Genomic DNA, 25,053 nt, shown 5'->3' on the forward strand with positions numbered 1-25,053 from the left:
GGTGTGTTAACACGGCTGGCACACATGGCAAGAGCATTAGAGATGTAACGACACACTGTATTGGCCCGAATATAAGCTGTACCCAAATATAAGCTGCACCTTTAAAATTCAAGGGGGGGGGACAATACCCGAATATAGACCGCTCCCTCAAAATTCTGCAAGCACTCACACCCGTTCCGTTTTACTGTATGTCTGTTTTAGCAGTGATATCGTAAAAGCCCATTTTTGTAAGGTCGCAAATTTAAGCCGCACTTTAACTTTTCATGGTTGGAATTTGGGGAAAAAGTGAGGCTTATATTCAGGCCAATATGGTATAACGTGTACACAGATAGGTGTTTTGCCTATGACCAGCATCATGTTTCAACCAAAACTGATTTAAAATTGTAACTTACAGAAGCTCCAGAACTTTGGGGGAGGAGTGTGCAAAGACAGAGAAAAGGGGAAGAGAGAGGTAAGGATTCATCTTGTGTACAACCACTTAGCTCAATGTAAAGTAAGAAAATTCTGAATGACTGCCAGGTTTCAAAAACACCTCTTAAATATCAACAAGGCAAAGCCTTGGATTTATGGAAGCATCCACCTCAAATCTGCTTTTGGAATCAGCAAAACCACACTGAGTTTACTACTGACCTGATAATGACCAACACATATTACCTAACCTTGCCTTGACCTTGTACGGTGACATTCTCCCTTGACTGTAGAGTAGGCAGCAGCCAGGTCTAGCAGGCTCACCATGAAGGCATGGATCATGCAAACCCATGGTGAGAGACAGAGCCTTTTCAGTGTTGGCCCTCTATTTCTAGATGATGATCTCCCATGAAGTACTTATGTCCTCTTTATTAGTGAGTTTTTAAATACATTTTTATTTGCATCCATCCATATAATTTTAAACTGTTGATTTCATTTTTTTGTATGATTGGTTTTGTATGCCACCTCTTGAGGATATTTGTCCTGAAAACTAGGATATAAATCTCGTAATTGATAAATATACAGTGGTACCTCAGGTTAAGTACTTAATTCGTTCTGGAGTTCTGTTCTTAACCTGAAACTGTTCTTAACCTGAAGCACCACTTTAGCTAATGGGACCTCCTGCTGCTGCCACGCCGCCGGAGCACGATTTCTGTTCTCATCCTGAAGCAAAGTTCTTAACCCGAGGTACTATTTCTAGGTTAGTGGTAAGGTTTACTTACACAGGGAGTGTAGGAACTCAGGAGAGTGTGTCATCATAGGTCTAATGTAAAACAAGGGTCAGAAGCCCGCAACCACCTATTATGTCACCACTTGGGAGTCTTCACTGGGAATTGTTAGCCAATTTTTTTTAGCCAATTTTTAGTCACGTGGTACCCTAAGCCATGTATCACCACACTGCCTATTTCCTCATTATAGGCACAGTCCTGCCTGCCCAGTGGGTAAAGTTCTATAGGACTACTGGGACAGCAGTATTGTACCATAACAACAGGATTACAATGAACATATGATTATCTCGAGACGCTGCATTACACCTAATCCAAAGAAGCATTCAGACATGTGTTTTTAAACATATATGCATACAAATAGAGAAGTTTAGATATGCTGCAAAATGTCACAATCACTGGCACAGTTCGACAGAATTCAAAGCCTGGATTTAATTCTCTTCTTTCTCCCCAAGGCAATACAATATTTCTGTTTTCATCCATAAGCGTACTTCAAGAAACCAAATTTTTATGCTTTCGATGGGAGTTTTTAAAGCTTATTTGTTTAAGAAAGGTTTATCTTATTCCTACATTCACTCATTGAACCCATCTCCCTCCTATTCTTCAAATTCCTCATCAAACATTTCACCAAGCCTTTCTGAACCAGAATTTAACCGGACTCTATCCAAACCTATTGCTTTATCAAATCCTTCCTGCCCTCTCCCACCAACACAGACAGACGTCTAAGCCCTCAGGTCACACATCAGGTCATGCCTGTGTTTCTACCATGCTCCATCTACCACACTGAGGAGCAGTTAAGTACTAAGAGCACCTTAATTTCCCACAAAGCTCATTTCAGATTTTCTAACAACATCACTTTGCACCTTATCATCTAAATGAGACTCTTCTTTTGAATTAGTGTTGTATGTCAAGAATATAAATTATGTTTTACACCCCAAACAAAGTGAAAAATGACCCTGTAGAATTCTAATTTTGAAAAGAAGGAGGAGGTAAAATTTTTGTGCTGAATTGTTGTCTAAATGTATAGTATATTCAGGAGGTAATAGTTTAGATTATTTATATGATTTAAATCCAGAGACTAATGGTGTCACCCTTAAGAACAAGTCAATAGCAATTGTGCTTATTAAAACAAAGGTGTAATATGAGTTTTGTTAGTAAAGAGTACAGAATTATAGTGCTGTAATGTTAAAAATCTTTATAATAATTCCTGCAAAATAATTATTTATTAGCATTTGGAAAGGAGAATAACAAAGGCATTTTCAGCTCTTTTGGACAGACAGAGGCCTTTTTCCTTCCCAAAGAGCCCAATTAAACTGCATGTATGATGAAAGTACAACTACCTCTTAGTTAGACCACTATCAGTCTGAAGCAATGAATTTGATCGTGCTTATAAGTAGAACCGTTGAAATCAATTGACTTAAGTTACTATCGAAGGAATCCTAACAACAGAAAGTATGTCTAAGTTGTTAATTTACCCCTATTCTAAACTCTGTTCATGAGATAATTGACTTACACCACTATAAGTGGTGGATTACTAGGTCGTGTGACTGAACTGAAAGGAGTTTGGAATGGATGTTAGTCTCTCTTTGCCCTGTCCAGCTGCTGCCACAACCCTTCCATGCCCCTGGAATGCCCCTTTTTGGGGATTTGTGTCAAACATAAATTCCACCATCTTAAGTTCCACCAGCTAAGATAAGGTGAGGGACTTTCCAGCTCAGCTGGGGTGAGGCACTTTTCTGGCATAGACCCAGCCGAGCCCAAATTCAACCAGGAAAGCCCAAGTTTCTCCAAATCCAAACTCTCACATCCCAGTGGGGTCTTGGTTTTGGATTGTGCTGTTAGTCTGGAGCCAACACAACAATGTTCCAACACTGCTTTGAGCTGCAATAACCAAAGAAATGTCTGCCACCTTATCCTGGTTTTCACCTACCTACCTACCTACCTATTTACATAATCTCTTAAGAAAAAATTCTAAAGCTATGCACAATAATTCATTCAGGCGTCAATAAAAACAGTATAAAAATAACCATTTAATCCCCAAAATGTATGTATGTATGTATTTAGAAAAGTATTTATATACTGCCATAAAATATACCAAGGCAATGTATACAATCAAATATAAAACAATATTTTAAAATTTGAATAAATACAGATAATCCATTCAGCTGACTGACTAATGACAAATTAAAGATTACAAGAAGCATAACTGAGATCACACCTCTAGAAAGGTGTGTCTAAATAAAAAGTTTTCAACAGGAACTCAAAGATCACCTCTGTCTAATTTGTACAGGGTGGGAATTCCATAAACAAGCAAATTCCAATATACATATACTAATAGGGTAGCAACTTATGCATCACAAAAAAGGAAGTAATTATAATTATTCATACGAAGATGCAGATTATGACCGAATTGCTATAATTCAAATAGAAATTGGGATGGCACAGTTGGTAGATCATGAGACTCTTCATCTCAGGATTGTGGGTTCAAGCCCCACATTGGGCAAAAGAAATTCCTGCATTGCAGGGAGCTGGCTTCAAAGCCCTTGCTCTACCTTCCTATGGTTCCTTATCTTTAAACCTGAAGTGGACCTAACACTCCTTCAAGTATAGGACCCCTTCAAACAGTGGATTGCTCACTACACTGTAGGTCACATGGCCACCTATATGTCATTTTGGTCACTACTTGGTATCACCATTTCCATATCCTGTCCCACTTAGCTTTTATACATGCCAAGATGCTGACACCAGACTTCTAATATAGAATTAATTTGTGCCCTCTTGTATCACATGGAATGGAAATGCTACTTAACGCCAAGAATAAACTTAGTCTCTTAAAAGTTCTTTTAAAAAAAAAGTTCTATTGAATATCTTTCATGTTCCTTTATGCCTTTGTCCATAAATTTTGTTACAGGAGCTGATATACATTGGTTTAATCAAACTACTTCTTCAAAGATTCATTTAGGGCGATTGGATAAATGACAAATCAGGAGAACAAAGTGGGGTCTACAACAAAATATTGCAGTGTATGTCCCACCCTCTAAGGAGAGTGCTCTTGTTCAGGAATCCAGCCAACCTGAAAGAGGAGTCTTGTTATACTATTCAACCCTGGGGCTGGGAGTTTCAGGAGTTGCAAAGAAGTAAAGGTCACACCCTTCCCAGGCCTATTCCCGCTGTGCCACAGAGTGGTAGGCTGCTGCTCCCAACCCAAGCCTGTTATGGCTACATAGCCAAGAATGTAGTTCTTCTAGAGAGGGAAAGGGGGAATGCACATCCACTAAACATCCCTGTATAATGCAAGGTTTCGCTTTTTTTAGTACAGGATGAGAATTGATTAACCTCGAGATGTGCATCCTCACAAGACCAAATTCACCTCTTCTCTTCAGGGGAAAGCAATGGCATGTTGGGATGGAGGCAGTGGTGGCTTCCTGGTGGTTGCACTGCACCTGCGAGGTCCGAGGAGTTTGGGGTTAGCAGAAGCCCCACAGGTGCCCAGTGCCATCTCCAGGAGGATACCACTCCCTCCACCCTTATCCAAAAGCAACAGCTATCCAGGGTACTTCATATTCTCTGTCAGGGCTTGAACAGGTCAATTTGCTCTCTTTCCCTGCCCTCCTTTTTCCTTGACTGATATCCTAATATTCTGTCTCTCTAATGTTGTCTGCCATAGGCTTAACATATAAATTTGCCTGCATTCTGGGTTCTTTACACCCCCTTTCTCATTCTCTAGGCCCAACTGGCATTCTTTTCTAAAAGCTCACAGGTGACTCAGGTACAATTCCACATTCATCTAGAACTCAAGACACTCTAGACTAGACACTCTGTCACTCTCTGCCATGTTGTGGGGATAAAATAGGATAAAACTATGTCTGTTGCTCCAGGACCATTGGGAAAGAGCAGGAGTTGGGTTTCTTTTGAGAACTGTGCACAAAACATTAACCATCCCACAGAAGTAGTAAGTGGCATTTATTATTTTGTTTACAATGTCACTTGTCTTGTTTTGCTTTTTAGCACCGAAAGCATCTATCTTGATTCTCCCTCCCCTCTTACGCTGATTACTTACATTCAAGAAAAACCATGGTATTGAAGAAAATAAAAAAGCAGTTTTACATAAAGTTGAATTATTATGAATATGCTGTTTGCTGCTGCCAAGATTGTGTTGGCTAGGCATTGCAAAAGTGAAACAATACCATCTATGAAGAAAAAGCTGATCAAGGCTTTAGAGACTGCCAAAATTGATACATTGACTGATAGCATACAAAGAGAAATGGACTATTTCATCAGTTCCAGCCCTAGATAAATGGAGTACAATACTACAGATTATGCACGGAGGGTGGGAGGAGTTCATTGGAGAGGTTTGTTTTTATACTTTGACATCATTTAATAAAATAACATTTTAATAAAACAATAAAATAACATTTGCAGAACTCCACAGGTTCCTAGAGGGCCATGCCTGACTGGGAGAGGAAAGGAAGGGATCTGTAGCATTGCAAATAAACTTCAGCTACCTTTTCTGACAAAACACTAACAAGGTTCCAAATAACATGAATGGAAGTTACCCATAGACAATTTAGGCTGTATCCAATGAAGTCATCACACTAGCACAAGGACTTCTACTCCCTTTCCACAACCACCACAAATCTCCAGAGAGTTGGGGAACCCCTAGAACAGATTTGGTGTGTTTGTGTACATGTGGCACACAGGAAGAGAAAGTCTCTCTGCACAGAAAGAAGTCCTTGCACTAACAGGACCACTTCCTTGGACACAACCCTATGGTTTACACTGCTTGCCTTTATATAGTGCAATGATTTACTGCATAATTTTATTACTTGTTTTTCCAGGGTTAAATTATTTTTGGACGATTTACCTAATTGATTTCTTTTTTTATTGTTTTTGCCTTTAAAAACTATATGTGCAACTTGACTCTTTCTACACATTTCTCAGAAAAAGTTATAACCAAAAATGGAGATGTTATTTGTGTTTGAATTCTCCTAAACTCCTTTGCTGTCTATGATTCAGAAATGCCATCTGCTAGAGTTTAATTTAATAGTTTGAATACTTAGTCCTGTTTTATAAAACCAGTAGTTGTTATGAAGGGGCTGACAAAAGGGTCAAAATAGATATTTCTAGGGAAACTAACTGGAATGCAACTCCTGAAGCTATAGATTCTGCATTGTCTGTATTTTCTATTTATGAATATACAGCAATTGCTTAATTGCTGAAGGCATGTGGAGTGTGTTGGGTTTGGAGTTGTGAGCCATGTATAACTCACTAGATGGCTTTGGGAAATGACTACATCTCACCCTATCATACCTCACAAGGTTGAAATGATAACCATATGATATGAAGAAAAGAGGTAACTTTGTAGAACACTTTTACTCAACCAGTAACATACCACTGACAAAGATACCCAAATCTTTAATAAATGGGAGGGGAGGCGTCCCAGCATGCAGCAGAAGTGGTGGGTAAGGTGTGGCAGAGAGGTGGGGGGGGACAGAGACAGATACATTCCTATTTTGCCTTAGGTGCTGAAATGGGATGAACTGCCCCTGATTCTTCCTATGGCAAAGCAAATATGTGAGAATTGCAAGCGCAGGTGTAACTATAGATCTCCATCATTTTTCACAACAATTATATTAACTTTTTACAAATCCAGTGCCAGGAATGCTCTTAATCTCTCCATAATAAATAGTGATATCAACGATGATTTTTGTAGTGACATAGCCTTTTCAGACTCCTGGTAACTAGAATGTAGTTAGACCTTTGGATAACACAGTTGCTCAGTTAAATGGATCTTATGCTGAATTGTCGTGCATCCAGGAAACTGTGTTTTCAAAACCTTAAATTTTAAATCTAGTCTTCAAAAATAGGAAGCATAATTTAAGGGAGAGTTAATCCTTAGAAAAGTGTGCATACATTCCTAAAATATTGCCCCACCAATCACAGAGCTCTGCAGGAGGGGCCTACTACAAATACCATCTCACCTGAAAGTCTGTTACATAAAACATAGGAATAAACTCTTTAGTGTGGCAAAACCTACCCTTTGGAACTCCCTCCCATTACATATCAGACAGGTGCCATATCTCTTTTTGGTGCCTATTTCCTCTTTCAACAAGCCTTTATCTTAGTCTGTATCTATACTGGATTTCAAATGGCTTTTCTGTGAGTTTTTATTGTTGATATTTCTTATTGTAAAGTCAGTGTGGAACATTTCATGGGACTGCCTCAGCAGAGAGGTCTACATGCAATAAATGAAATCAATACTACCTATGTACATGTGTACAGTAGGATAAGACAGCACTCTCCAAACAATGGGGGCATCCAACATAGTGGGGGAAAAACATTTCTAATGCTCATTTCTTTTATATTATCTAGGTCATCGCCTAACTAGAAAATATGCAGTATGAAGATATTATAAGGGGAGAAAATATGGCAGGTGAGAAAACCATTTCCCTTACCACTGATTAGAACATTTAGGTGAGTATGCAAATGTTACCTGGCCCCGTCACAGGCTGCCTTTCTGCTCTAGCAGTGTCTCGTGAAAGGTGTCATCAGAGAAGAAGCCAGCAAGACAGCATCTAGTAGGTCTATTAAAAACAAAGACAGAAAATAAGTTGAATAATTGTGAAATAATAGCAATCACAGGCTAATGGTTTAATCTACATGACTGCTTGACTAGCTGAACCTTTGGTTTGATCATCTTCTTTTGTTCTTATTTTAATGGGAGAGTGTAAGGGTGCATTAAAGTGCTTAGTTGTGGCTTGATCATCCTCAGATGTCTTTTAAAAGTTGTTATCGTATGGAAATGGCCATCTGTTTCCACCTTTACTCTCTTGAAGTCCTAATGGAACTTTCTCCACACTGAATCAATATAGCTCCCTTGTAGAATTCAGGAACTTACTTCCCAATATGGATCATTTTATTTCTTTTGTCAAAAAAAAATACCATTTAGTCTAAAGCAGTTTATATATCTTGCACTAGTTTTATTTTCATTTACAAAGTAAACAAGTAAAAAATAAATTCTTGCATGCAGAAAGACACAGAAGTAGCTCATATATTTTGTAAGTTGGTGGATGGTTTCTCAGACAGATCCTAAATGTAATATGTACACAGTTTTATTCTTGTGCTTTCACTGAATGTTGTTAAACTGTCCAGCTTGCAAGTTGGAACTATATGACATTGCAAAAGCTTTACTGTTTTTAGATGCCAAGCACTCTGTGATGTCTTCCATCTGGAGAGGAATACAGGATTAAAATAAACATCAAATTGTGGAGATCACAAGGGGCAATTTGTCAGCAGGAAAAGGTAGAGAGGGATCAGTTACCACAGTGTATTGCTACAGTGCCAGCAATGCAGCATCTTTTAGAGTTCATGGAGACAGTGCGCCTGACTAATGATCTTATTAGAGCATTACATAGTCAAAGAAAACAGGGCCTTGAGAAAAGATGGAGCAGAGAAAACATTGCAGGAAGTGTAAAATTCTTATAGCAGAAATAATGTCTTGCTGCTATAATACATACACACTGCAATATCTAGAAGAGCCCAAGAGAGTGGTCAGCAGAATGTGTGTTTGTGAAGATCCATGACAGGTCAACAAATCTCTTTCTAAGGAAATAATTATTCTTACAGAATGTCAACCCTTGCAAGGCAGAAACAGGACAGGTGCTGACATTCTCCAAAAATGCCATTTTAAATTCATCCATGTCTAACACTCTGGGGAGTATAATTCACCCTTATGAAATATCAGCCTGAGGTTGTGAGTGTCTTCTTTGGTTTAGGAATATTTCCACTGACCATGTCTGAAGAAAGAAAGGTGAGAAAAGGATGATAAATAGTCTCCAGTCTTACACAGTCCTCCGCTTCTGGCCACAGCTTCTCAAATAAAGGAAAAGGAAGAGTTCACATTGGTGATTTTAGGTTCAGGGGTATACTTGGAAATTATTCAGAACACAGTAGGGCAGCACTGCAGCACAGCACTATAGTAACTCTGGAGATCTGGGCAGCTATTTAACCCAGGCATAAGCTCCTAACAGGCTGAGGATGCCATGCACAGCCCTTTCCCTGAAGGCACTCACTGTGGTAGCATTCGTAGAAGTGCCAAGACAAGAGAGACCTTTTCCAGTTATGTTTTTAATACAGTAAAAAAAAACCTGCATAAAGATACTTCAAACAAAAGTAAATTCACAAAGAAGATATAATCTTACAACTGTTATTATATCATCTAGTAGCTTTTATGATTTAAATTAACTAGTAGCTTGTTCCAAGAACATTTAAATACTTACGATTTGATAACTATGGTTAATCTTCATTCAACCTAAGATTACGCAGAGTAATTACATGTAAACAGGAAAATGAATTGAATAATACTCCCTGTTCCACTGTCGGACACTATATTGTGTATTGTACAGTATATACAATTAGCGTTATATTGCTAAGCTAAAAATATTGGTGAAGATCTAAAAATGACTAACACTGCCTTTTTAAAATTAATGTCTTATTAGTTGGGTGAAGTACACTGACAAAGAATAATTTATGCTTATTCAAACTGCTCTCGACATCTTCAGGTGTTTCCAAATGAGCTCACAGAAGAGTGATTAAATGCATCTGATAACAAGCCACACATTGCTGAAATTACTTACCGCCTCATTTTATGATTAATTAAACATGTAGATTAAAGTTGCAAAAGAATTTAGATTAATGAGCAAGTTAAGTCTTGCTGATATAAGTGAATTGGGAATTGGATGCTCTGTGGAACTTTATAAACATGCATTTTATAATGAGTAAGACAAGGCTACATGTTGAATCCTGGCCACAAGGGCCTTTGACGATGCAGTCTTTTTTAACATGGTTTGACAGCTTTCAAATAACATTCTACTATAGGCTTTAAACTTTGTGCATTGCTGTAAAACATGAGACTACATAACTCATGTATTAGGAGTACAATTATTTCCAAGCTCTCCAAGGTAATGACCCCCTGTAGCAGCAGCTGTTCAGAAAAATTACAGGCTCAATTGTTATTTTAATCAGAGAGAGTTTAGTTGTTAAAAGCAGTTATGCAACTTGTAAAATTATATGACACCTCATCAGTGCTTTCTCTGCAGCATCCTTTAGCCAAAAAGAAAAAGGAAAAGAAAAATATAAAGCACCACAGCTTGGGCTTATTAGTAAAGCTTGGTACTCAGTCATTCATAAAAAATTCAAAGCCATTTATTAGTGTGGTTTCCGTGCAAGGCAAGGTAATGTTTAAATTTACGATGACTCTTATCAGCTCCATGAGTGTTTCAAAATATCTGCTGGGTTTGCGGAACATCCAATTTTTCTCTTTTAAGACCAGGTTTTCCTAATCCAAGTAGCTTAGTGTCAGAAAGCCAAGATGGACTTTATGGTTTTGAGGGAGAAACAACTCAGATTATTCACAGGAACCTAGCACACCATGTATAGCAATTCAGAAAAAAGAAGGTGGAAAGCATAACCTGATAGTTAACATGGTACACTTGCCATACAATCTCCCATTTGTTACTGTATCTTGAGCTGATACCATACAATGGACAGTGGCACTTAGGATGGATGTGTAAATCACAAGCCTGAGTAGCCCCAGACCTTTCAAATAGATCAGTCATGTATGTTGTTCAGTAACAGCTTACTTGTACTCTAGAAAAGAAGGGAGAATTTATGTTTTCAAACACAGCTAACCAAGAGTTTGTCACAAAACAGGCCATGTGGACATAATTATCAAGTACATGCTATGCCGACAGTGGCAAGTATCAAGTTATTTTAACAGCAGGCCTGGCAGCTTCAGTACTTTATAATCATTTGTTTATATAAGACCAAATACAAATATATACTTTGCCTCCAGAAGCTTCAGTTGTGATGCTGAATATGGGTTAGATCCAGAATTGCTCTTCCACAGATCTTAAAAGGAAAGTGGCTCAGTAAAATGATCAAGTGATAGTCTAATAAATTTATAGAGTTGGATCTAACTGTCTCATTAGCAGAACCCCACTCATTGGATGCTCCTGTTGGAAGAAGCAGGGAAGCAATTTTCACTAATTCTTCCTTTCCCCTGCAGCCTTTGCATCACCTTCCATGCTGTTTCAGAACATCCACTAACCCTTGGAAGCAGCTTTTCAGGGGCCACAGGGCAGAAAGGAGAATTGGCAAAAATCACCTGTCTCCTTCCAACAGAAACATCCTGATAGCAGAGTTTTGCTGAAGGAAACTATGAATCCAATCCTGCTTAGAAGTTGAGGATAAAACATTTTACTAGGTCACTTTCCTTTAACGTATAGTTAACACTAAGGAGATATTTTTATTTGTTCATATTTTTAAGTATATGCCTCTTTTAAATAATGCCAGAACTGTCTTTTCAAATGACTGCTTTGCTAAGACCTGGAAATTATCTTAGCAAATGTTTTAGGTGTCAATTTCCATACTATGGTTTCATATAAAAATGTCTTCCCTCCTTTAACCAAGCTTGGCTGTATCATTCTAGGAGAATAATTGTGTTTGGGTATTTTTTTCATCCAAACATTGACTTCAAGGCACATTTTTCAGGTAGGAGAAACCATGCCAGTATGCCATTCTGATGTTACAGGACAGAATATTTTCAGATACAACTATAGAACCCTGTGTGCAAAAATCAACTCTCTTTCCTAAAACATCTCCTTCCCACCCTGGGGCAGTAGACTTCATGAATCTCCTCCTGCCTTCCAGATAGAAGAAGAAGAGCAAGAAGGAGCAATTTTTGGACTGTCCTTCAATTGCCTTCAGATGTTCTAAAGAAGTAGCCAATGAAGAAACATAGGTGAGATGTGCTTCCAATATAATGCTCAAAATGGAACTTGCATGGTGGGTGGAATTTGCAAGCTCTGGGCATGGTAACATTTGTACTGCATCACACTGATGTGAAAAGGAAGGGTCTGCAATCAGAACAACAGTTTGATTTAGTTCAGAAGCTGGTACTTGATTTTATATTCAGGTTGAACTTACTGTTTGTCATTTTGATTGTTTTTTAAGGATAGAAATGCAATCAAATATGCCAGGTCTGAATTTTCACTCTTTGGAATTCTGCTGTGTAACACTGTGCATATCCCATTAATCAACCAACCAACCAGTCAATTAATTAAATTAATATACCACCCTTCATCTTAAGATCCCAGGACAGTTTACAATATAAAAACACAAAAATATATAGCATATTAACAAACAAAAACAATACCCCACATACCCTGTTTTAGAGGAATGAAAGAAAACAGGATTATTTTGCAGACAACAAAACAGCCCATCTAATGGACCATTCTCTTAATCTTGTTTTACTGATGGAACAGAGGGGGGACTAAAAATGTTCACCCATTTTGAGCAAGGGCAGGAAATTTTGCCCTTACTTTGACTTTTCCCCCCTTAGGTCCATATGCTACTTACATTATCCCTGGTGGGATTGCTTTGGGAGGAGGTCCCTGATAATGCCGATAAAATTGCAAAACAGAGAAAGAAACAGGTGCAAATGTGGAGGAAAGCATGAAAAAGGGTTGAGGGATTTCAAAACTTTTATCATGCCCAAACCTCCTCTCACACTTCCACTTGGTTATTATCTACCCCAAAAATGCATTGTTTCCTGTTAACTGAACATATGACTGCAATGTAATTCATTCCCACCTTCCTTCCATGCTTCTCCTACATTCTTGGAATTCTGTCTGAAGGAGTTATTAAAAATAGTACAAGGGAGAAATAAAGTCCAATACAGACAAATAACATAGCCAAAATAATGGTCCAATTAATCAACAAAATTATGACATCTCCCTACTCTGTTGCCCTTTCAGCAGAGAACAGCACTGAATGCCTAAAAAGGCCCTGCAAGACTTGCAAGTTATTTTAAAGGAATGGCATAAAAATTACTGTCCGGAGAGCTGCCTGGGAAAAAACACATGCAATAAAGCAGCATAACAGAAATGAACAAATTTTTCCAGTTAGCAAAATTATTATTTTAAGAGTGGTCTATTTTCAATTATTTGCCAGCTACATAGCAATTTAGTTAAGAAAGAAAGAAACCATTAACATAAAAAAGGAAACTGCACCAAGAACTGTAACAACAGTCTTATTCTGGAGATTGGCCAATGGAAAATATTGTTAATTGGCATGTTTCTTTCCTCTCAGAAAGCTTTATAGAAATCCCTCTCCTACAAGAAGACATATTTCTGCAGATGGAGAAGGGGACCGTTTATAAACTATCAGGCGATTACAAGGAAAGAAGGATCAGCATTTAGCAGGTCTTCAAGGGGATAGTTTTAAACACGTAAAATGGAGCCTATGGAATTACATGAAATACAACTTTTATTTACCATCATTTATATAGGGAGATTCATGTACAAATGTAGAATCAAAGCAATTATTAACAAGAGCAGTAAGAGGTTCTGCTACTGTCCCACTTAATCAAAGGCTCAAATTACGATTGCTCTGGAGTAGTAAGTATGCACAGGTTGCCTAAATAAATCTATTTATTGCATAGCTGTTATGCTAGCAGCCTCATACCTAGCATTCTAAGAAACCAAAAAATCTGTGAAGCTTTGAAATCAGTGGTTAAAATTGGTGCAGTTTTGAAAGGTTCAGTCTGCCATCATGTCCAACTATATCCAAACAGAGATGAAAACCTACTGCTTGATATCAGGAACCATCATGAAAATATTGGCTGAAATATCTTAAGGGATGTACAAATGTATAACAAACAAACTTTGTAAAATATATGTTATTTATAAAATACCGTATTTTTGCTCTATAAGACGCACCAGACCATAAGACGCACCTAGTTTTTGGAGGAGGAAAAGAAGAAGAAAAAAAATCTGAACCCCAGAAGCCAGAACAGCAATAGAGATCGCTGCGCGGCGAAAGCAGCGATCCCTCTTGCTGTTCTGGCTTCTGGGATAGCTGCGCAGCCTGCATTCGCTCCATAAGACTCACACACATTTCCCCTTACTTTTTAGGAGGGAAAAAGTGAGTCTTACAGAGCAAAGAATACGGTAAATAAATTCCAAGCCTTCAAATAATTCATTCTTGAGATTTGTCATTGAACTCAGTCAGGTTACTACATAAGAGTTCTTGGAACTGTAATGCTTCTGGGACAGCTGCCCTTTGCCTTTCAGGAAAAAATGGGTGTCATTATTTATCTTTCTTTTTTAATAATCTTTTAAAGTACATAAAGATATTCCATTTAAAATATTATAGATCAACATAATTTTTGAATTGTGCCAAGCAATCTAAAGTAGAAACAAAATGTGACGACATGAAATTCTATACTGTACATTTATGAGACACATATGCAATATGACTAAACGATAGGTCTGGTCACTTATTCACAACTTATTTAACTATTCCTAATGCTATTTCAAATATAATCAATGTCCATCTCATGGGAGAACTAACATTTTGGCCCTTGGCATTCACCTTCCATCATAAATAATGTATAGCTGGAGTACTCAAGATGCAGAGATGTATTTTCCATCTCACTACCTTTTGATAGGCTGTAGCAACTAGATGGTACATGCTCTGTGTGCCATAAATCCCAGGTTCTATCCATAGCATCCCTAGGCACAGCTGGGAAAGACTCCTATTGGTAATGATACTGAGCCACTGCCAGTCAGTGCAGGTAATGCTGCATTACATGGAGCAGTGATCTGACTCAGTATAAAGCTGCTTCCCAAGTTCCTAAATAAAGGAATCCAGAATGGGGCTGTGGAAATGAAGGCACAGGACTTTTCAGATAGCAATTGGCAATATTCTCGATGCCTGGGGTCACTGGGGCAGGGGAAAGTGTGTCATTGTCCCCATAGGAATTCCTGCCATTTTGATGATTCTAGGCCCCAAGGCACCTTACAATCAGATTTTTAAACCATCAGTCATAAGCAATCAATGAAACAAGACTAAGAGAGAGAAAAGAAAAACATCATCAAAAACATCCTATTTCTCAGTGCTACTGATAAAAATTAAAGGCTGGCAAAGATTTTTATTCACCTAGGCAGATTATGAAAGCTTTCAGCAGCTTCTGAAACACCAGCAAAGTAGGAATCCAACAAACATAAAAGGTAAAGGTAAAGGTACCCCTGCCCGTACGGGCCAGTCTTGACAGACTCTGGGGTTGTGCGCCCATCTCACTCAAGAGGCCAGGGGCCAGCGCTGTCCGGAGACACTTCCGGGTCACGTGGCCAGCGTGACAAAGCTGCATCTGGCGAGCCAGAGCCGCACACGGAAACGCCGTTTACCTTCCCGCTGGTAAGCGGTTCCTATTTATCTACTTGCACCCGGAGGTGCTTTCGAACTGCTAGGTTGGCAGGCACTGGGACCGAGCAGCGGGAGCGCACCCCGCCGCAGGGATTCGAACTGCCGACCTTTCGATCAGCAAGTCCAAACATACCAGTCCCCAAGTTACCCAGACTTTTAAATGACAAGAGAAGCACTATGAATTGTACTTGGGGCACCTCCAGACTGTCACTATTTTGCAAGAGGGGTTCAAGTATATACTGTAAATTTAGATTTGTGCAATTAAAGTGTATTAACGCGCTCTACTGCAATAGCACAACAAATGCACTTTAAGATGTAGAAACACCCTGCAAGCAAATCAGGATGAATGTTCAATAAATAAGAGAGAATTAAAATCCCAGTTAGAAAATGCATTAAAAAGTATGGAATGAACTAATGGGAGGATGTATAAACAACTCACAAGCAAATCAGGATAAACTGCCACAGTATTTTGAACTGGATACATTCTCTGAATGCTATTCATAGGTCATATATAACACTAGTGCAACTTAGAGGTTATTATAGCATGTAAAACTGTAGCAAGATCAGCCTCTTTCAGGAAGTACAAAAACACTAGTCTTCCAACACTACCTCTAGAATCAATGAGCAAGGTAAGAACAGAACCACTGGAGCATGGAAACAAGGATATGATGGTCAATTATATTAAAAACACTCCATTGTTTCTTTTGCAGCTAAGATTGTCCATCAAGACAACCGAAGCTGTACAATTTCAGTTCCAAAAACCAGACTGAAATGGATCCAGATAATCTTTCTCTATTCGGGGATGTCTGGAGTTGGGCTACCAATGCTCATACAAGCACTAAAAGGGAAGGTTACAAATGGGACAATATTTGGAAAAGGGACGCTTCTTAAGGAGTAGCTTTGACAGCTGCCTCCTTCAAGGCAGCTCTGACCACCCCCTCTTGGGCCCAAAGAAGAACTGACCACCTCTTGGGCCCAGCTGATCACTCCCTTTAGCCAAGAAGAACAAAGTTGAGTACACAAGTGGTACACCACATTTCTCCAACATCCTATCCATTCCTCAGACCACAACAACTGAAAATCATCCAAGCAAAAGTACACGGAGGAGCAAAGAACTGTACTGAAACAAACTAGCATCCAAGTTGGAGCAGATGCAAGCAATTTTATCTGCCAAATGCTGTGTAAATATATCACAATGGGCTACCAAGGGTTCCAGCAAACTGTTCTAGAAATGCAAATGAAGAAAGCTCTGCTGGATGGCAATGAGCAGATGCAATGGTGGTATAAAAATAGTCCCCCTCTGCTGCCATCGTCACCATGAAATAGGCTCTAAAATTGTACTGTATCCTCTGTCTTGTAATGCTCACTGAGCTGTTTGTCATATGTGTTCTACCCATCATTCCTGTGGTTCAGAAGCATTGCTCCCTTCAACTGTCCCTAGAAATAAAAACCCACAGAGCCACAACATCTAACCTGAGACCTCACCTCCTCCACCAGTGTACATAAGAAGCCTGAGAAGATCTCCAGTCCATCTCATATGCACAACACTAAGTTTAAACAGTTGTTCATATGTACAAAGCTAAGTTTAAACTGTTGAAAATGCAATTCTTTCCTTGAAGAGAGAATGGAATTCTGTCAGAAGATAGCAGACATTAAGAACCACAGATCCAGATGTCAAATTTGGTCATCTGACCCTTTCTATTTGGGCTTTGGGTCTCTCCCCAGGCTATGTCCTCCTGCTGTTATTCCCCTTCACCATGTGACACACCTCACTGGCCCTGCTCTGTGCTCTCCTCAAGTGTTTTGGCCAGGTGGAAATATGTCTTTGAACTGTGATAATGCTTCTTGGTAGCACGGATGGAAGATAGAGGGGCTTCAACGTACCCTACCATGCAAAAAAGAGGAGTCACGTCTGTTGTGCTTCCTATTTCTGACCCTAGCTGCACCCACAAGTGAATGTGGCCCTCTGGCTGAAAAAGGTTATCCACTGCTAGCATGCGGCAATTTTGCCTCACTTCCACCCCACCCCAAATCATTGAAACAGTACCGATGCTATATAAGGAACTTGGAAGGACACAACAGACAGGCCAATGTTACCTGTCTCATCAATTTTATTATTTGAATAAAACAATCCATTTTAATGTAGTTGGTTTTCTATGTGGGAAAAATCATGTGGTATGTTGGAGGACATTGTTGCAGTGACAGCAAAATTTGCCCTTAAAGTCCATAGGACACAAGGCTAGCTACCACAAAGATCCCACTGCCACAATGAAAGACAATGAAAGCTGGTTAAACATTAAACTCATTTGTGCAACAAAAGAAGGCTACACTTCAGATTACATGCACATTAGGAAGTTGTGTTATTATAAGTACTAAAATCACTTATCTGACCTTTCTCTCATCCAGTTTCCAAATCTGTCTAATTCAAATAATAAAAGAATAACAAGCAGACAGCAACTCAGAATCAACAACTGAAAATAAGATCATTGTGATGTACATCACCCACAATGCCAGCAAGATGTACCGGTACATATTCAGCATTAAACAAGAATATATTCCTGTCAAACAAACAAGCACAGGGTGTTCCTGTTAACATAGGACTGGGGCTGTCCACATTCCACTCTTGATGTGACTGGGCTTCAGGGTACCTCAGTGCCAATCTGGCAATCTGCATAAACATGAGACTTTGTTTAGATGGTAGAGGTTACATCATAAGCACAAATTTACCTTGGCCTGAAAAAAAACCCATTACAAAATCAGGAGCCAGCTGCCAAACTATTGTCTTTCTAGCCTGTCATAGGCTAAATGCAAACTGAAATAAAAATATGAACCATATACTGTGAATAACTTTCATTATTCTAGTTAATTCATTTGTGCAAATGCATAAAACTGGTGGGTTTTGCATGTGGGGCATCATAACTGGTAGATGATATATATGGCACCCTGCTGTTCTCATCCATGGGAAATTGCTACTAGGTTTTGTTTTTCTTTTCAGACAACTGTTGGAAGTTTAAGCCAGCCTTCACCAATCTGATACCCTCCAGATGTTTAACTACAACTCCCATCAGCCACAGAGACAGCAATGAGAGTTATAGTCCAAAACATCTGGAGGAAATCAGGTTGGCAAAGGCTGCTTTAAGCACAGGAGGAATAAGTAAACTAATGTAAAGATGCACCTAGAATACCTTATATCTCTCAATTTAAGTATTCTAAGCAAGCAGCCAGCAACAGATATTTCTGGTAGCCCAGGCCACTAAGCATTTCTCACTAGGTAGAATATTAGTTATTTTAGTTAGTTTACCTTCCTTTTTATTTGACGGATTCTATCACCACTTCTGCCAGGTCAGTCAATCACCTGGTCTCATTATTCAGCCTTAATTGTATCAAGAGGATATAAAGGAAACTTGCGTGTAATAAACATGATTGTTGATCCGATAAACATCAAACTGAAGTGTCACTAGCACACACAAGCCTATGGGATAGCCATCCCATCCTGCTAAATAATTAAAAAAAAAACTGCCACAAACACCCCACCCATTTATGTAATTACATAAATGCTACACAATTGCATATGGAATGGCGGGGGGGAGGGCAACTATTTGAGGAAAACCATCCCCTCCCTCCACCCTGGACTCACAAAAGTGATTTCACATATCTTTGGAACTTGGCCAATATTATTTTGTGTGAAGAACATTTCTGTGGGAGAACAGAGAAATAAAAAGGAGGAGAATGATTGATAAGAACAAGGAAACAACAAGAACTGGACAGAACTGGGGGAACATTTGGGATATTCAGGTTTGACAAGCTTATGGATACAAAATTGGAGTTTTTACTCCTGGATATAAAAACCTGGATAGAAGAAATGGGCCCTTATTTGATAGACTCCTTCTACGATTGGACATCCGTAATTAAAGACTGGCAAAGAACCGGAGGGACATAGTGTAATGTGGGAACTCCAGGAAGATATTAGAAGTGGAGGGATAGGTGAAACGCAAAGGGGAAAGAGGGGAGGGAAAATTGGAATCCAAAGGCTGTAAAATTATTATTCATATTTATCTTATTTTCATCTGTACTATGTTTGAAAGGGGGAAACTCGTGGAAGGGCATAGATCGATCTTAGGGGATGAGAATTTGGATAAATTGGGTTATTGACGAAGAGTGTAATTTGGGGATAAGAATTTGTTGAACTTAATTGCTTATTTGGAAGATTTGGAACACAAGAGGGGGTAGGGAGGGGAAGTCCTAGTTATTGGCAATAGATTGGATTTAATTTGTTTTGATTTGTTTTAATTTGGAAAACCTTAATAAAAATTATTATTAAAAAAAACAATATTATTTTGTGTGTATCTTGTTGAATTTATGTGCGTGGCTGCCCCTCCTTGTACTGTACCATCTCTCCTAGTCTTGATATATTCTCCTTGTTTGCTACTCATCCTGCAGCAAAGCTCTTGCCTCCCAAGAATGAGAGAGAGATTAAATGTGGCAGAAGGCCAATTCCTAGGCTAAATCCTTTCAAAGGGGAGGAAACTGCTTGAGCTTGTCCACTGGACCTGAAAAGTCATAGGAGAGCAAAGGCACGCGGGGGGGGGGGGGAGGGAGAGGGAGAGGGAGAGGGAGAGAGAGAGAGAGAGAGAGAGAGAGAGAGAGAGAGAGAGGAGAAAGTCGAAAGTTTCTTGTCTGCAGATTCATCACAACCGCTCTAATTCATTATTCAGCACTTTCACTACAGCTTGCTCAAGAACAGAATAGCTATTTGTCTCTTCCATCTAATATGTCCCTAAAACCTTTTTAAACACTTCCTTGTTAATATAATGGCAGACTGGAGTTTCCTGAGAAAATGTTCACTTGTCTAGAGTCTCTATCTCTCAGACACTCAAGACTTTATTCTTCTTTAGCCTACAGGGCACTCTTTTCCCCCTCTGAAGATGATGGAGAGGCACTCCACAAACTGCACAGGCAATAGGTTGCTGCTAGCAGAAACTGAACAAACACTTCCCTTGTTTTTTCAGTGGTTACTGGATAAATGCTGATATTCTCACAAAGGTGATTTTAATCTACGAAGTCATTGCTGGCACTCTTAGAAGAAAAAAAGACAATTAAGCACTCATTTGTACAATGATAGCACTCACAATACCATTTAAATTTTAATAAATTTCATAAGGCTAAGCCTCAGTAAGAAAAGCCAGCTAAGCAGCAGAAGGTCTGTTATGTCAGAATAGGTAACCTTGTCTATCAAAGTATCATTGTCATTGTAGCTAAAAAGAGGCATGGGAAAGCAGTGGTCTCACCCTTGGGAAATTGGCAGACTTCTTTATTCAGTTTCAACCTGAACTTTTCTTATGAGTGGAAATCTTATATTTAAAAAATAAAACTGTCTCAAAAATCTTATTGTCTTCCTAGACAAGAACAATAAAGCGTTTCAAAAGTCTTCTGAACCAATAACAATAGTAGCAGTAGCAGCAGCAGCAGCAGCAGCAGCAGCAGCAGCAGTAAATTTTCTTTTAATACCTAACTTGGATAGTCCTTACCTATCAGTTTGGAAGTGCAATAGTGCCTTTCAAAAATATGGTACTAGTTTTTCTGTGCTCAGGGAAAGTATTTATATTAAAATACAACTTTTTAATTAAAAAAAAAGCCCAGGGTGACAAGGACCTTTCATTTCCAGGACTACCAGAATATTGGACATGTCCATTCAAGTGGGAGTAGGGACAGGGAATTGGCTTGCTTGTGCCCATTGAGGTTTATAGTAAGGGAATCAGGTATAGCAAGTGGGTATGCACTGCATTAAACACCCCCTTCCCATGGTAGGGAGCTTTTCAGGAGGGAGGAAAGAAAAGGGGTAAATTTTCCCTTTCTCAAGAAAATTTTGCATATATAGCAATAAATCACTCAGGTTTGGGATGGGCAGTCAGTCTCAAGCCCAAGTCTTTGAATGTTTTATATTGTGCAGCAACAGAAGGTTTTAGAAGTAAAGGAAAGAAGTACAAGGAAACAGCAGTAGAAGGATCCTATCCCAGACTGTCTGGATCCCTGAAGAGGAACAGTCCTTTTAGGGGCTGAGAATCAGAATTGTAGAGTTAGAAAGGATACCAATGGTCACCTAGTCCAACCCCCTACAATGCAGGAATCTCAACTAAGTCATACATGTCAGGTGGACCTCCAACCCATGCTTATAAACCTCCAAGGAAAGAAAGTCCACCACCTCTTGTGGGAGTCGGTTCCATTGTTGAACAGCTTTACTGTGAGGAAGTTCTTCCTGATGTTTAGTCGGAATCTCCTTTCTTGTAACTTGAATCTATTGGTTCAAAGTCCTAGCCTCCAGAGCAGGAGAAAACAAGCTTGCTCCATCCTCCATGTAACAGCCCATGTATCATATCCCCTCTCACTCTCTTCTTTTCCAGGCTAAACATACCCAGCTCCTTCAAGCACTTCTTATAAGGCTTGGTTTCCAGATCCTTCATCATCTTGGTTGCCCTCCTCTGCACACATTTCAGCTTGTCAATATCGTTCTTAAATTGTGCTTCATAGAACTGGACAGTGGTTTGGTCTGACCAAGGCAGAATAGAGTGGGACCATGCTCCCTTACATAATTCTGAATGCAAGTGTATGATGCAAGTTACTTGGTATGGAATATGCTAGAGCAGCCTTCCCTAGGCTTGAGTTGCCGGATATGGTGGGCACCAATTCCCACCATCACCATTATCCTTGACCACCATGGCCAATGGTCAAGGATAATGGGACACGTGATTACGGAAAGCTGCAACAGAACATGCAGAAGAAGCATGTGCAAACAGAGGTGAACACAGCTTCCACCCAAGCCAAATAATTCAGCACAGTGCCCAGTTTTTTTCCTACTTTTTCTCTCCTACTCTAGGAAGGGGAAAAAATTCTGACATATGTATTGTGACAAGTCCTTGCTTGTGTCATGTGCTGCCCTCACATATTAGAGAGGATCAGGCATCATCCCCATGCAGTATAATAAGATCAATTTCCGCACTGGGTTGGTCTCAATGTGATTTGCCAATTCCCAGCGCACAAGTTTACTTTAATTCTATACACGTAAACAAATCTATATTTCCTCGTCAGCACGCTCAAATTAAAAGGAGCACCTTAAAGGTTTTACACCACAATACTTAAAAGAGTAATTTGTAGGCACAACAGTACAAAATCAGGTATTTGGATTTGTTCCCAGCCAGTCTCAGACACTTAATCTTGAGGATGGTTTCTCTTTTCCATTTGTGCATGTGACTCTTATTAAACATTTGATGTTAATCAAGTATTTACAGAGAAGAAAAGGCATCCCTCACATTTCAGTATTCAATGCTGAACCAATAAGAAAGCAGCTGTTGTCAGTGGTGTGCACATTTTATTGGCAACCCTTAAACAACTGCCCTCTAGCTATGTACAGTATCAGATCTCAAGTCAAGAAGGTCTTTCCCCCGCCCTATCTGCAAAGGGTGTTGAATCATTTTTATGTTGACTCTGGCTTTAGCCTCACTCTACCTTCACTATAGTAGTAAATTCAGCTTTACTACAGTACTATAAAGATGTGAAAGTACTGTAATAACCTCTTTATAAAAATAAGCTGTTAGCATTGTAGTGTTCAGTTTAGAAAAGAATACCGATGAAAAAATGTTAATGGTAGTTTGTTGCATGCCCAAAAGGGGTAATATAATTCCTTTTTTTCTCTTTTCCTTTTTTGTTAGAGCATGTAAATTGTGTTGTCCTTGAGGTATCTATGAGATTACAAAAACAGTCCTGAGAAGACGACCTGAATATCACTGCAGCAACTAGCATTTTATACATATTATTATTACTTTCCTGAGCCTGATGATTAACACCTTCCTAGCAAGGCATTGTTTAGAGACACATGTAATCCTTAAACACAGGTGTAAATCCAGTTACCTGGACTCAAGCAGATACTTCAAATTACAAACACCGGGTATTACCAATCCCAATCCTCTGCTTGTTTAACCAGAAGTATGGCTCACTGTGTTCATTGGGGCTTACCTTTACCTTTTGCTAAATGTGCTTATGTTTGGCTAGATCACACAATGTTTCTGAACTGTTGTTTTATTTTTGCTTACTTCAGATTATCACCAGTATTAAGTGTCTTTCAGTGATAATTTGTACGAAAGCATTAACATTACAGGTAATTTACCTTTTTTCAGAGCTGTGTGTCTATGCTCTCTACCCTATTCCTTTGTGGTACTTATGAAAATGTTTTTAGATTCGGCAAAGAATCTACAGGCACAATTGTCATATCCCCAAGGCGGGGGGGAGGGGGGCGGGTCTTTTTCCTCTAGTAAAATGGTATGTTGTGGCTGAATAATAGTATCCGCTACCTCCAATATCCAGGCAATGTGGCAGATGCAAAAAAAAGGATGCAAGAGACTTATAAACAATGGTTCTCATACATTCAAGTATCCAGTCAAAAGCACTGACAAGAAACCATCACAAAGCTCACCAAGACCAAGATGGTAGATTACAAAAGCCTATTAATGTGGCTTATTATTTCATTCTGGTAAAACACAACCATAAGCAACTGAGGAGTCAATTTATATTTTTAATTTTGTTCCCCAGGAATCCAGGAGGTTAAAAAGGTGGCCGCAGAACTCCCCAATACAAGGAAGGGGTGGTGCTGAAAAACTCCCCTCACAAATTCTAGCCTCTATACCTACATAAGAGTTCAAAGCTTAGATGATCCTGTGCCTGCATATACTGGCATGCCTGACATTTAAAACTATGAAATACCAACCTATTTTGAAATTGTCCAAATCATTAGTTGTGGAATTTTCCTAGCACTTTATGAATACCGCTGTTAATTGAGCAATTAACTTGAAACTGCAGAATGTGCTGTGATGGCATGATATGATATAAGCCATGTAAAAGAAGAAGCAGCCAAGCAACTCAGTATGTTGAAAGATATTAATGAAGTGGCAAAATCTGCCAGAGAAAAAAATAATAATGGATGATTTCAACAACCCCGATATTAACTGGCTGAATGACACATCTGTACATGGTTTGGAGAAGCAGCTTACTGATACTATAAATGGCCTCTTTTTGGAACAATCTCACTCTAGAATATAGAGGGGGGGACTGGGTTTAACTTCTTCAATGGTAGCCAAGTACATCCATACTGTTAGGTATAGAGGACACAAAATTTTGCAATTAACTTAAATAGTGCCCTATCCAACAGTGAATATTGAACATAAGGCAAAGGCAAGTGGGAAGACAAATTGTATAAAATAATATTACTCAGTTTAAGAGACTTGAAAAAGTTAAGAAGCCACTTTTGATGATACAGTATATGACTCTAGTAAAAGCATCAAAGATGCAGCAGGATTGTTCTGAAAATAGCTGGAAACATGACAAATAGCAAGGAGATTTTTATCACCATTGCTAGCATGGTAAACAAGTGATGAGATTTTGGAAATAAATTGTAGGAGCAATAAACACTATTCTTAATGAGAAACAATAACTAGATCCTATAAAACACAAACCTTCACACATTCCAAATTCAGCAGACTGGATTAACTCAGCTCCAGTGTTTAAAATACACTGCTTTCCCCATAGATCTAAAAATCATTTC

General features: G+C 39.0%; 1 protein-coding gene across 44 annotated transcripts in view; it reads right to left on the reverse strand.

Moving 5' to 3' along the window:
- The window catches only part of SOX6 (SRY-box transcription factor 6), a 451,086-nt gene that overhangs the window by 325,491 nt on the left and 100,542 nt on the right, over positions 1 to 25,053 (reverse strand). For 40 of the 44 annotated variants that reach the window (XM_083704983.1, XM_083705002.1, XM_083704991.1 and 37 more), the window contains one exon: positions 7,687 to 7,777. The gene's annotated coding sequence lies outside the window, so the exon portion shown is untranslated. Of the gene's footprint in view, positions 1 to 7,648; positions 7,778 to 25,053 lie in introns of all 44 variants that reach the window. The other 4 variants (XM_083704990.1, XM_083704984.1, XM_083704977.1 and 1 more) reach the window with 1 other exon arrangement.

Source organism: Podarcis gaigeae, assembly GCF_964106915.1.
Source record: "Podarcis gaigeae genome assembly, chromosome: 1".
NCBI classification, from domain to species: Eukaryota; Metazoa; Chordata; class Lepidosauria; order Squamata; family Lacertidae; genus Podarcis; species Podarcis gaigeae.